Genomic DNA, 13,540 nt, shown 5'->3' with positions numbered 1-13,540 from the left:
GATAGCTCTAATTTTCCTAAAAAAGATCGATCTATTCAGAAAGAGAAGGGAAAACATTGTTTATAAAAGCAATGAACTAAACTGTGAAATTAGTACGTACAACTTGTCAAGCAAAAACAGATTAACTCTTTCCATCCAAGCTACTGTAAAATAGAGCAGTTTATAGGACTGCTCTTTGCCGCTGGTTTAATGCAGTGGCACTCCTAAATACTGGGTTACTCTAGGCCACACTTTGCAGTAGACCATTTCATCCTCACGTACCTTCAGTACCTCTGGTGACTGAGTCAAGGGCCTTTCACTTGCATGACTTGGTGACGCTGGCAAGAAGGCTCCAGTGCCATAGTCTCTATCAAGCCACCCCAACAAGCATAGCATCTCGATACAAGCCAGGTGCTTGCCTGGCAAATCCACCTTCCAGGCAGGAGCACCAGCCACCACCACCCCCCGCCCCCGCTTCCAACCAAATACTGCCCGCAAGGCCCTTCTGTAGTTTTATTGATTTTCAGAGGAAGGAAGGAAGAGGGAGAGATAGAAACATCAATGATGAGACAAAATCATCAATCGGCTGCCTCATGCATACCCCCTACTGGGAATTGAGCCTGCAACCTGGGCATATGCCCTGAAAGGGAATCGAACCATGATCTCCTGGTTCATAGGTTGATGCTCAACCTCTGAGCCACGCCAGCTGGGCTGGGAAGCAGATATTTCAGGACTGAAATGCAATTCAGTCTGTGGCATGTCAGTGGCAGAAATGGGTCAATACTTGATTTCTATGGCTTTTAGTTCTTTCTTTTCTTTGGTTACTTTGCTTCTTACTTTGAATTGAAACTAATGTCTGATCTTCTATAATTTGAACTGTCATGATGACAAAAAGTTCTCTGAGAGATCAAGAGATTTGACTTGACTTATGGAAGGGAGAACATTGTATTTATAAAGAGCACTGTCTTTGAAATAAAAAAGAACTAGGTTGCACCCTTGCCTCTGCTTAGTAGCTGTGTGACCTTGGGCAAATTACTTAATCTCTCTGAGCCACAGATTTCTAAGGTGCAATAAAACAGGGATCATAATATTCCCTACCATAATATTGCCTGACTTTGGTGAGGACTGATTAGATAAAGTATATAAACCATTCAATAAATGTCACTGTAATAGTATAATAATATAAATTATAACCTAATCTAATTGAAATACAAGGAATAGAGCTAACTAGAGGAAAATTATATTCTTTCCATAGTTCACAGTGGATACTGATGGGCAAATAGATTTCTAATTTACAGAAAAAAGCTAGTTTGCTTGCTCCCAGTTAATTTAATACCTTTTAGTAGTTTGCTATAATGAGCTGGACTTCAGCCATTTCTCCCCCAGTGACTACTTAATGCCAGTCTCTTCACGCAAACGGTGCTTTTGCTTAAATGAACTATAACCATCAGAGAGGTATATGCTCCCCGTTTTACAGAGAAGAGCTTCAGAGACACTGTGCGGTAGGCCCTAATTTGTGCAAAGAGCCAGGATTTGAACACACGTCTTCTAATTTCATAGCTGTTGTCTCAGGTTCTTTGAACATCAGAAAATATACAACAATAAAGGCTAACCTTCCCGAGCAAATACCTGTGCCAGGTACTGTTCTAATCACTCAGACGTGCACACTTAAAACCCTCACAAAACCCTCTGAAGTGCTGCTATCCCATTTCATAGATAAGAAAAAAGGGGCAAGGAAAGTGAGAAACGTGCCCAAGGTGACACAGCCGGTAGGCACAAGTGTGTCTGCAGCCTTTCAGTGACCTCGTCCTACGAAAACAGCAAGAGGCGAGCCTGACTGGACCAGAGGTGAGGAAATAAAACCCAACCCCGGGACTGCTTCCCACTGTCGCACAGTGAGATCTCGGTGGCGGAGAGAGAGGCGCTCGTCATTCATGCTGGGCTCCCAGAACCCCAGAAGAATCCCCCGGAGTTCCTTTGGGGCCTTTTTTGTCAATCAGCCACCCTCTGCCTAGTGACAGGATAAAAAGTCACTGAGAAGATAATGCCTTCATTCTGATGGTAACCAAACCTAATCTTGATGACTCAGAAGCTCACATAAATTGAGTTATAGTGCTTTAGAAGCATCTCAAATCCTTCCGTCTTGAAGGTGAAAGATATGGTATCTGCCTCTCGGGTGCTGCCTCTGCCTGCCCTCAGTCAGGACTTACTGACAAGCGGGAGAGGAAGCCCATGTGGGTCCAGCCTTGCCAACACAGAGACAGGCAGTCTGCTCCCAGGCACGCGCACTCACACCAAGCTTCCGGCAGCACAAGCATTAAGCAGGGATTCAGTTTCCCCCATAGGTTTGAACGTGGAGCCTGTGCTATACGCCCAGCCCAGACCTGGGGGCAGCTCCACAAACGCTAAGATTTCAATTCACACTGCCCGGACCAGTTCCCCAATACAAAAAAGCTGGCGTGTTTCTGGGATTCCCAAAGCATCCAGGGGGCTTAAAAGAGATGTGGAGGAGGAGACGGAGGCAGGGAATATTTTGGTCCGGCCCTTAAATGTCTTCTCATCAACACAAATTAAATTACTAGACCACATTGCCTCATTCTGCAATTATACTTCAAATGTTTTAAAGAAATTATCTTCCTTATGCTAACCCTGCCATCAAGACCCTACTTGGATCCAAATTTTAACTTGATATAGAGTCTCATGAATGTATTATTAAATTTGAGTTAATTAGCACTAGTAGCATTATTCATAGCTGTGCTTCCCCTGGCAAGGGAATACGGTATCATGACAATTACACTGAATTCCCAAGGCCAGCCAAGAGAGCAAAGTGAAACTGAGTTACATGACTTTCCCAGGAAGATAAATATATTTAACCTAGAAATCTCAATTAGTTAGTTTGGGGAAGAAAATAACCTTTGGGGAAGAAATTAGTCCATGTTGTTCATAGACTGAACTCTGGCCATGTAGAGGATGGCCTGTGGACTTGCAGAAGGGTGCCACCTGGATGGTGGTTAGAAATGCGGAGTCTAAGGTCCCACTCCAGACCCGGATCACCAGAATGTGCATGTCCACGAGGCCCCAGCGATTCACGAGCACATCTGCAGCCCCGGTGCACAGTCATGAGTGCCTCTGTGCTGGGATCTTGTCAGTGGTGGAAAGGGAAGTCCCCACGTCCACGTGCCCAGTGGGAATCTCCTTTGCTTAGCTCTCTAGCATTTCCTGAGTGCACTTATAATAGAGCCTGAACTTCAAGTTTGCTTCCAGTTTTCTCATGCTTGGATCTAGTCCAAGAACTCTTCTAAACTTGGCCATCAACCAGATTAAGTGGCTAACCAGAACATTAGATTGCATGGAAGGATAATTTACCTGTAATTTGAACAGTCGTGAATAAATGGATACATTCCCAACTTCAGAGCGTGCACATGTTTTTCCATCTGACGCCTGGCTTTGACTTTAAGAGAGAGAGGGGAGGGGCCAGATGGTCACAGACCTTTGGTGAGGACTGCAGCCTCAGGCGGGGCGTGCTGTGCGCTGTCATTTTTGCAGCACAGCTTATGTATATTTCATCCGTGGAATGACCAAGTATCAACATTCTGAGCTATTATAGCTTGATCTGTTTAATTGTCTTGCATGGGAGTAACATGGGGAGGCCCAGATGAAAGGTTACCTTTAAATTCCAACTTTGCAGTAGAAAGGAATGACCCACCAAAAGGGCCTCCCAAGTGGAAAAGAGAATGCAGTCACCAAGGCCAAGCGCTGATTCCTCAACGTCCCCAAGAGGAAGGCCGAGACGCAGAACGTTTAGGTTGGACAGAACCGTTTGCCAGCAGAATGGTTCCCCAAAGAGGGCCGTGTTCTTCTTCTCATTCCTGTAGCCGAGTATGTGAAGTGACAGGACAAAGAGACTGTGCAGATGTAACTGAGGCTGTAGAACTTAAACAATAGGAAATTATCTTGCTTTGGCAGAAAGGGGACAAACTCATCACAGGAGCCCTTAGAAGCAGAGAATGTTCTCTCCTGGAAGCAGGAGAGATGAGGCACAGGGAGAAGTCAGAGAGACTTGAAACTCGAAAAGGATCTGAGCAGCCATTGCTGGTTTGACAAAGGAGGGACCACCAAGGTGAGGAATTCAGGTGGCCTTAAGAAAGGCTCCCACAGACTGCAAGGACGTGGGAGGGGGGAGCCCTACCCTACAGCCCAAGGACCTGAATGCCCCCAAACCATGTGAATGAGATTCCAGAAAGGAACTCGGCCCTGCTGACATGTTGGTTTCAGACTTGTGAGACCTGGAATAGGAAACCAGCTAAGCCCGCTGGACTGCTAACCTGCAGAGCTCTGAGATCAATTCTTGACGTTTTCAGCTACTAATTTTATGGTAATTGACTTAGATAGCAATAGAAATGAATACAGAGAGGATTAAATGCAAACCTACTGAGTTTAACTAAACTGAATTATTTCAAGATGGTTACACACAGAGGTTATGTAACAAACTGCCGCCGTGTTTGAGGGAGGTTGGAGGTGGTCATGAACACTCCTTTGACCCCCAGCAGTTAATTTCGACAATGGAATATTAAGCGTGCCCATGAACTGTATTGATTCAGTTTTCTAATTCAATGCTTATTAATTAACTGCGTGATTCTTCTCATAGGCCAAATCATGATGATGTTATCATTGGTGAATGAAAAGATCCCCTCCCAGGGTGAAGGTTGATACTACTTTGCCACAGGGGCCGGGCTGTGTCATCCAGGAGTGGCGGCAGTGGTTGTGAGTGAGGTATAGTTCACAGAATTAGCATTCTGAAGCAGGGGTCACCAAAACGTCCCTGTGAATATTTTAGGTTTTGGGGACAAAACAGTCTCTTCGGCAACTCCCCAACTCTGTCCGTGGCATGTGAACGCAGCCATAGACAATGTGCAAATGAAAGACTGTGGCTGTGCTCCAACAAAGCTTCCGACGGCCGTGTGCGCAGGCAGTCAGGAGCTGCACGTGAAGCTGGGCTTGCGTAGAGATTCAAGGCAAGACCTTGCCCTCCTTACCACTCGGCCCGGACACCAGGACTAATGTACGCACGATGTTCATAACTACGGTTTCAGTATTCTGAAGGCGCGCCATGATTCTAGGTTTCCCTTTAGACAAGAGTCTTGCTTCAGAAATAGCATCGCTAGGCTGGTTTTGACATTGCTTTTTGTTTTGGTGACTTCCGGCAGCTTTGTATTTAGGCTTTTCAGTATCTTGCTTTGGAAGTGGATGTACGTCCTGGGTGACCACCTTCTCGGGGCCCGGCCCCGAGAACTCTCCTCCCCAGCTGACAACACCGGCCTCGCGTTCCTTCCCTGAATAGCATCACCTGGCAAGTCAATGCTAGCATGTGTTCAGAAGACTTTGTGTTCTCTTTTGAACCCAAAATAAAGTCCTCCAATGTAAAATGTCTACTACATTGGAAAGAAAGATTTTAAGCAACGTTGGATTTTCTTTCTCAGCTAGCTAAGGTTATTGAGCTTCTCACGCTGAAATTATATTTGAGATGAATGAAAGCCTCTGACGTGTATATGTTCTAGGTTTATTTAAATGTGAGATTCTGGGAGGACTTCGCTTTGTTCATGGCCCATTCTCAATATCTAAACTGGTGTCTGCAACACAACAGACGACTATTTCTATATAATGAATAACCACAAACAGGGACTTAACACAACAAATGCCCAACATCTCCCAGAGTTTGTAGGACAGGAGGAGTCCCTGTGGCTTGTCTGGGTCCTCTTCCAGGATCTCACAAGGGTATGGTAAAGGTGTCAGCCAGTGCTGGCGTTTCCATGGGTCTGCCTCTTTTTGGGCAGAATTCAGATCCTACAACTGTGATACTGAACGTTTTTATCAGCGGTTGCCTAGAGCTCGAAGGGGCTGCCCTAAGCTCCTTGCCACATGGGCCCCCAACACAGGCAGCCCACAACATAGCAACTTGCCTCTGCAAAGCCAGCAGGAGTGAGAAAGACAGGTGCTGCGATGCCATGTAATGCAATCACACACATGTAACATGCCCATCCTTTGCAGCACTCCATTGGTTAGAAATAAGTCATGGCCCCACACACAGTCAAGTGGAGACTTGACATGGGCAACCAAGAGATGGCAGTCATGGGGCCACCATAAGCGTCTTCTGCCAAGTGCTCAGTATGTTGTTGAGCAAATAAATGAACGCAGAGCCATGGTATGTAGTTAACATCTAGTTAGTAGGATCAGATGGGAAGTTTAAATTTTAAGTCCCCCATTTTACTAAAACCAGTAGATTTTCAATTCCTTCTTTAGTTCAAAAAATGTCTGAGTAAGATAATTTTTTAAAAGCCATCTCAAGCTTATAAAACCACTTGGGAGAGACCGTACATGTGCCACAGGACTGTAACGATATCTTTTTGTTGAAGAAAGTGTATCTGAAAGCACAAAGGAATGGCATGCCGCGGAGCAGTGACAGCTCGGCTGAGGGAGAGGCATGGACTGTGTGCTCCCTCTTTCAGGCAGTTCTCCCAGATTTTTCTGAGCCGACAGACCAGCAGAGAAGTTTCCCTCAGCACCATCCAGTTCGATAAGCTTTGATGGAGAGGATAGTACAGGAAGCCAAGCTTGCAGCAGGCAGAATAAAGACATTTAGGAAGTAAGCACGCATTTGTAAGGTAGTTCATGATGAAGTGTTTTACTAATATGAACATCAGACACACTGGATTGATTTAAATTTTAGAGTGGACTGACTACAAAAAGTAGGAGGTGTGGTGCTTAGCTCTGTGTCTACTAGTGATTTATAGGATAAGTTACAGCCCAGCGTAACCACTCTGTAATGAACAGAGACTTATGCGATGATGAAGAAGCCTGGAAATATTGGCGGTCCCCAAAAGGAGGGGGTGATCATGAGGGCACTGAGGGAGAAGGTGACACCTTCTGCAAATGAGAGTGCACCTCTGGGGCCAGCCTGAGTGGGTGTGACCCTTCACAGCTCAGAATTTGGGGAACAGACTCCTCTATGACTCCTCATCTATGAAATCAGCTAACACAGGTAATGTATTTGGAAGAGAGCCAGGAAGACAAATGTCAGCTGTGAGATTTAGCGTTATTAGTTAGGAAAGCAGATTTCAATGTACCCAACCACGAATATGCATCCAAACACCTTCTTTCACAGAAACATAAAACACACACACACACACACACACACACACAGAAAAAATGCTTGTCAATTCACTCTGATATCCTTCGATTAAACCATATTAATACATCACTTCAAAGAGCCATTTTCCTCCTCCGCCCCAAACCAACATCAAAATGTAGGCTCCGTGTTCTGAAATGTTACAAATGGCTCATCTTCGTAATCTGGTCTCAGCTTTCTATGTGCTGGAAGCCTGGCTCCTCTGAACTAGTTCATGAGGTCCATCACTCATATCTTTCCCTTAACAGCCTGTCAACTTTCCTTCCACTTGTAAAACCTTTTTTTGGTTTTTCATCATCCCCTGAAGCGTGTCCAAATGGCTCAGGCTCCAAAGCCCTCGATTAGAACAAACCAGTAACTGTACATCCCAGCCCAGCTTCTCCACCCACCCAGCCATTTCAGCAAACGGCACCTGGGCTCCCTCCCCCACTCCTCCCTCTGTTTGCTTCCTCGGCCTCCAGATGCTTCCCACTGCCCCGCCCAGGCCTCCTCCGAGCTCAAGTTGAGATCTGCACTCGGAGTTATGTCAACTTCAGAAGGGAAAATGATGAGAAATGCCCTTAGGTCATACCAGGCATCTCTATGATCTAAGTTGATAGAAGGAATTTATTTTCTTCCTCCAGCGCTGGGGAGAACTGTTCCAACTGATCAATACAGCCAGAGGAAGCTGCCCTCCAGGCTGACTGACTCTGGATGCCTGGAAGAGGGCCCCTTCGCACCAGCAAGGCGGCAATGCGACGGCTTCCTGAGGAACGAGCCTGTCAAGGAGGACGCAGAGAGCTACATGTCAAACCCCCAGTTCCCTTCCTCTGACACTGTTCCGATTCTTGTAAAATCAGAGCTGAGCCCACCCCCTGTTTTTATAGACGAGGAAATGCAAGCTCAGGGAGATTAAGTGTCTCAACAAACCCACAGGATGAGTTCAAGTACATGCTGGACAAGGTCCCAGGCCTGGAAAGGCTAGGATCCTAGGCTCCTAGAGCCGCATCGCAAGACTCTCTTACTGGTCCCTTCAACACCAAGTGAGATGCACTGAGCACTTCAATAGATAGGAGTCTGATATGAACCCACTTCAAATCAAATTCCGCTGCTCACAAATGATGTGTGAGTTAGCATTCCCAGATAGGACAGAACAATGCAACATGAGGGTTCTCTTAGATTCTTCTGTAGCCCTATGGCATTACCTGTAGACGAATGTTTAGAGAAAACTGCACAGTGGGATTTAATCACCTAGAATCTAGGTCCTAGATTCAAGTCCCTCTTCATTAGATTCTTATGTACTTTTAAAAGTTTGCCTGAAGTGCTCGGGTTAATAAATTAACCATTTTTGGAAGCTTGACCCAAGAGAAAATGACTTTTATCTCATTTCACTTGGCATATGTAGAAAGATGTTTCTTCAATCACTTTTCATCAAGGTATTTTTTTAGTCTTAGACTTTCTAGTAGGGCATAATCTTACTACCACATTATTTCAGCTGTTGTGTATGATGGCAGGTATGTCAGAAACATGTTTGAATGTCCCCTATTATTGGAAGGTCAAGAAATGCTTCAACAATGTCTCAATACTCCTGGATAATAATGAGAGACTGTGAAATATTATTCATTAGACTGGTTACAAAGGTGTAGGGCTCTTCTCCTTATGAAATCATTTATAAATCATATTAAAAGTGGTTGTAGTCTGTTGAAACCAGGCTCATGTTTTTATTCCTGCTTCACAGAACAAAACAATGGCCTAAGAGCAGTCTAAGGCCTGTTTATTTTCATTGTGAATTCTGCAAGGATCACAATGTTGTCTTCTTTATCACTCTATCCCCAACACTTTGCACAGGCCTTGGGCAAATGGCAGATACTCATTCACTGTGCATTAAGTGATTTATTAAAATAGATTACAGATCATGAAAAAAAATTTATGTTTTAAAAGCAAACTTAACTATAAATCATCTAAGGGTCAAATATAGCTGGTTAAATAATGTGGAAGAGGGAAACATGGTCTATATGCATGTTTGGATTTTTTTGAACACTCTGATTAAGTGTATGCATACCAGCCTTATAATTTAAGAGATCATTTTTCAAAATGCATTTCAAAAGATGCTTAGATCATGCTATAGATTTTATAAAATCTTTATTTGATTTTTGTAATTAACTGAGGATTTTAGTCTAAATTTTACTAAAACTGGAGGATTTGCTACTGGGCTACTTCTATTAAAAAAATCTCTGCTGCTAATCAAAATGAGTGAAGGATGATATTTGAGTCAAGTAATGTTGTTACTACAATATAAAAAGGCAAAAATTCCCACAACCCTCTGGGAAGCAACAGAGAGAGCCACTAGCTAAATTTATGGTCCATCCTCTTTCTAGTTTTTTGAGTAGAAAAATCTGGAAGCTGGGATGTGGACTGGATGATGTGATCATGTTGGGCATCTCTACTGCTGTGTCTTCTAGCAACACCACCAGGTGGCAGAAGCTCCTTGGCATGTATGGGAGGTCCTGACTGACATGCTGGGTTTAAGTCATTTGGATCAAATAAAAAATTCAGAAATAGTTAAGAGATGCAATGTATGCATTATACTGGGATTCTTCTGAGGAACACATATGCATAAGTTTGTAGTCTTATTTCTTTTATCAACAAGGAAGACTCAGATGTACAAAATCACTTATAGGAATATTTCTTGTTCTAGGATGTTCACATAGAGGATGGTTAGATTTCTCAGGAAAAAAAAAGTCTCATCAAAACCAAAGTTCAGCCCTGGCTGGGGTGCTCAATGGTTAGAGCATTGGCCCATTGATTGAAGGGTCTTGGGTTGGATTCCCAGTCAAGGGCATGTACCTTGGTTGCAGGTTCTCCAGCCCTGGTAGGGGCTCATGCAGGAGGCAACTAATTGATGTGTCTCTCACGCTGATATTTCTCTCTCTTTCCCCACTTCTCCCTCCCTTCCACTCTCTCTAGAAATCAATGGAAAAAATATCCTCAGGCAAGGATTAAAAAAACAAACAAAAGTCCAGCTACCATGGGAGTAGGAGGAATGGGGAGTTGTTTAATGGGTACAGAGTTTCAGTACTGCAAAATAAAAAGAGTGCTAGAGATTGGTTGTATAACAACGTGAATGTTCTTCATACCACTGAACAACAGACTTAAAAACGATTAAGATGGTGGAGTTCATGCTCTGTGTAATTTACCATAACTAAAAGGAAGAAGTCCAGATACCATGGCCACTTCTGTGCCTAAGGGCCTACCACACAATCCACTCAATTACTGTATCTAAAACATAAGCCTGGAGGGCCGACAACCTCGGACAGCAATGCTTCTGAGAGAAACGTCTGGAGAGGGAGGGACACTGGGCTCGATCACAGACAAACACCGACATTGCAGCCTGCCTCTACCGCACGTAGGGTCCCCGGAATCCCCTTCTTCCCGCGGTGCAGGAGCCGTCCCTCCTTCCAGCTCGCACTAACCCACGGGTGGTGTGCAGTAATACTGCGGAAAGGGGCTCAGGGTTGACTCAGCAGACAATGCACCTGCCTGTTTCTCCTCCCCCCCTCCCCGCCGACAGCAGACCAGAGTTTAATGACTTCAAGTTCTTTCCCACTGTCATCCCACTGATCCTCACAACAGCCAGGTGAGGGAGGCAGGGGCTGCTTTCCCCATTCTACACATGACAGGGCCTGAGAAGGGCCGCACGGCCCCGACACCCCCGGCGGCCCGTCCTGTCCTCTGCTCCTTTTTCTGACTGGCTGTTGTCTGTGTTCCTGGGTGGTCTGGTGCTGGCACACAGCAGAGGCAGATCTGCCCACAGCAGCATTTGTTCTGGGAGCCAGGAGCCCACATGGCCTCTGGTTATGGCCTCCCCCTGATTTCCCAGCTGCCTCATGTGCACACACAGCAAAGCCATGGACATGCCCCCGAGCCCAGTCCAGCACACTCAAACCATATCTGCAGATCAATCCCCAGGTACCCTTGCATACATGTGCATGCGCACACACACACACGCACTCACACTCACTCCTGAACACACCGTGTGCACCCATGTGTGTCCTGCATGCACAGCTGCACACCTGCTGAGATAAGACCCGGTGGGGCCAATGAATACACCCTCCTCCTGAGCACTCCCCCTTTCCTCAGTCCATGATGGGACAGGGGCAGGGGCTGCTGCAGAGTGGACACTTCCCCAGCAGGTATGCTGGGCCCTGCAGCAGCTCCCCAAGGCCTGGAAGGGGCAGCCACTTCCCTGAAGGCTCCTGGAAGTGGCCTCCTTGGGTATCCCAGGTGGAAACTGTCCCTGAACTCATGGCTCTGGCACTGACAGCCAGGCTTAGATGGGTCTCTTCTCGGGAGGCACCTTGAGGACACTGTCCATCTCCAGCTGGGTCCTGGCCACCTCCTGCTGGCTCAGGCTGTAGGTACCCTCTGACTGGCAGTGCTTTCTGGCTGCCAGGATCCCTGGGAGGAGGTCTAAGAGGAGGAAGAGGAAGAGGAGGAGGAGGAAGGTGCAGGCTACAGGCACTGCCACTCCATCAGTGGGAACGGCAGTGGCAGCGGCAGGCCCTTCACCAGTCCACAGATCGGGCCGAGCACCTTGCACTGCAGATACCTGCATGCACCCACCAGCTGCCCTGAGTGCTCCCCTTTTCCACAGGACCTGCCCGCTTCTTTACAGTTTGTGCTGGGAGGGCGCTGGGCAGCTCTCTGGCAGAACATCTGAACGACTCCTTATGTTGCCTCTTGATGGTGGCATTGTGTTTAACTGTTTCCCAACACAGCAACCAGAACACTTTGTCTATCTACAGCAGGGCTGCCCAGTAGGAATATGTAACATCAAATTTCTATGTCACATTTAAAGAAGTAAATATAAACAGGTGACCATATATATATATATATGGTCTTTGAAATATGGTGTGTAATTTACACTTGTAACATATCTTCAGTTCAGGTGAGCTACACCTGAAGTGGTCAGTATTTACCATGTGGGACAGCACAGCTCTAAGTATTAACACATTCAGAGGATGGATGATTAAATCCTTTAATATACCATATCAACCAAATGGTTCTAAAATTCACTTATATCCCACTTTTACTGTTGCAGTCTCAAAGATTATGTCAGTTTCCTAAAACTGATCTGAGCCCTGGCCAGGTGGATCCGTTGGTTGGAGCACCCCATACACTGGAAGGCTGCAGGTTCAACCCCTGGTCAGGCATGTAGGAGAGGCAACCAACTGATATGTCTCCCACATCAATGTTTCTCTCTCTCTCTCTCTGTCTCTCTCTCTCTCTCTCTCTCTCTCTGTCTCTCTCTCTCTCTCTCTGTCTCTCTCTCTCTGTCTCTCTCTTTCGGCAATAAAAGCATACCCTCAGGCAGGCAAGCATTAAAAAAAACTGACCTGACTGTGTCTGTATATCATGAAAACATGGAAGAAATCTTTTTTGGGGGTGGGGGTGGGATATTGTAAGTCTTAGATGAAATAAAATTTGAAGATAATAAAAAATGTTTTTGAACTGAAGATGAGTAAATAAAATCCTTTCACTACACCCTGTCTCAGGATCAACTCCTGAAATCATATTTTATTAAAATCTCGTTCTATCAGTGAGACGGATGCATGACAACAGTAACCAACATCCGTATATTTAAATTAGTATCCAGGGTGAATTCATTGGCAAGAGAAGAAGGAGGGTTTCTCCAATCCTAAATGGACGGGATCTCAAAAAATACAGTACGGAGCAGTATTTGGTTTTGGTCTTGGCCCTCCTCCTCTGTTTCCAGGTCCTACAGACGCTGGAGATGTGGAGGTTCGTGCTTGCGGATCATTTTCTTACACCCGTTGTGCAGCTCCCGAGGCTGGCGACAACGCCAGTCTACACTGCCACCCTGGCAGGTATTTTTAGCTTCCTCACCACAGATGCAGTCACACGAGGGGCTGTGTGAGAAGCAGCCGCGGGGAGGCTCCGCGGCGTGGGAGGCTGCAGAGGGACCTCAGATTGAAGGACGCCCAGTGTCCGGCTGGTGTGGCAGCCCGGGAACTCCGGGGTCATTCTCCCACACGTTTATATTCCTCACCAGAGAGCCTGAGAAGCTTAATGTTATGGTGTGTGTTTTCTCAAAAAAAATAAAGCTGTGACAGCATTTGCCAAAAATCGCTCTATAATTCATTGGTGGGTTGTTTGTTTATTTCTTGAGGGGTGTGGGGGAATTAAGAGTCTGGGAAAACCACTGGATGGGGAGTTGAGACATGAGGGGAAGGCATGAAACCTGGACGAGTGGAACACGGGGTGGGTCAGTGATGGGTGCGGCTCCAGAAGCTGGTCTGTCCCCTTTCCTTTCCTTCTCCTGCCTCCAGCTTTCTTAGCTAGTAAGTGGCGTGTGTCACCTTCTGCCTGCAACCT

The 13,540-nt window shown here is 45.9% G+C and overlaps 1 protein-coding gene across 2 annotated transcripts in view; it reads right to left on the bottom strand.

Annotated features, from left to right (window-relative positions):
- KCNB2 (potassium voltage-gated channel subfamily B member 2) overlaps positions 1–13,540 on the bottom strand; it is a 334,334-nt gene that overhangs the window by 243,743 nt on the left and 77,051 nt on the right. The gene's annotated exons all lie outside the window — the stretch shown is intronic.

Source organism: Myotis davidii, unplaced genomic scaffold (assembly GCF_000327345.1).
Source record: "Myotis davidii unplaced genomic scaffold, ASM32734v1 scaffold200, whole genome shotgun sequence".
Lineage (NCBI taxonomy): Eukaryota > Metazoa > Chordata > Mammalia > Chiroptera > Vespertilionidae > Myotis > Myotis davidii.
The sequence above is the reverse complement of the archived record's forward strand: the minus strand, read 5'-3'. Positions and strand labels throughout refer to the sequence as shown.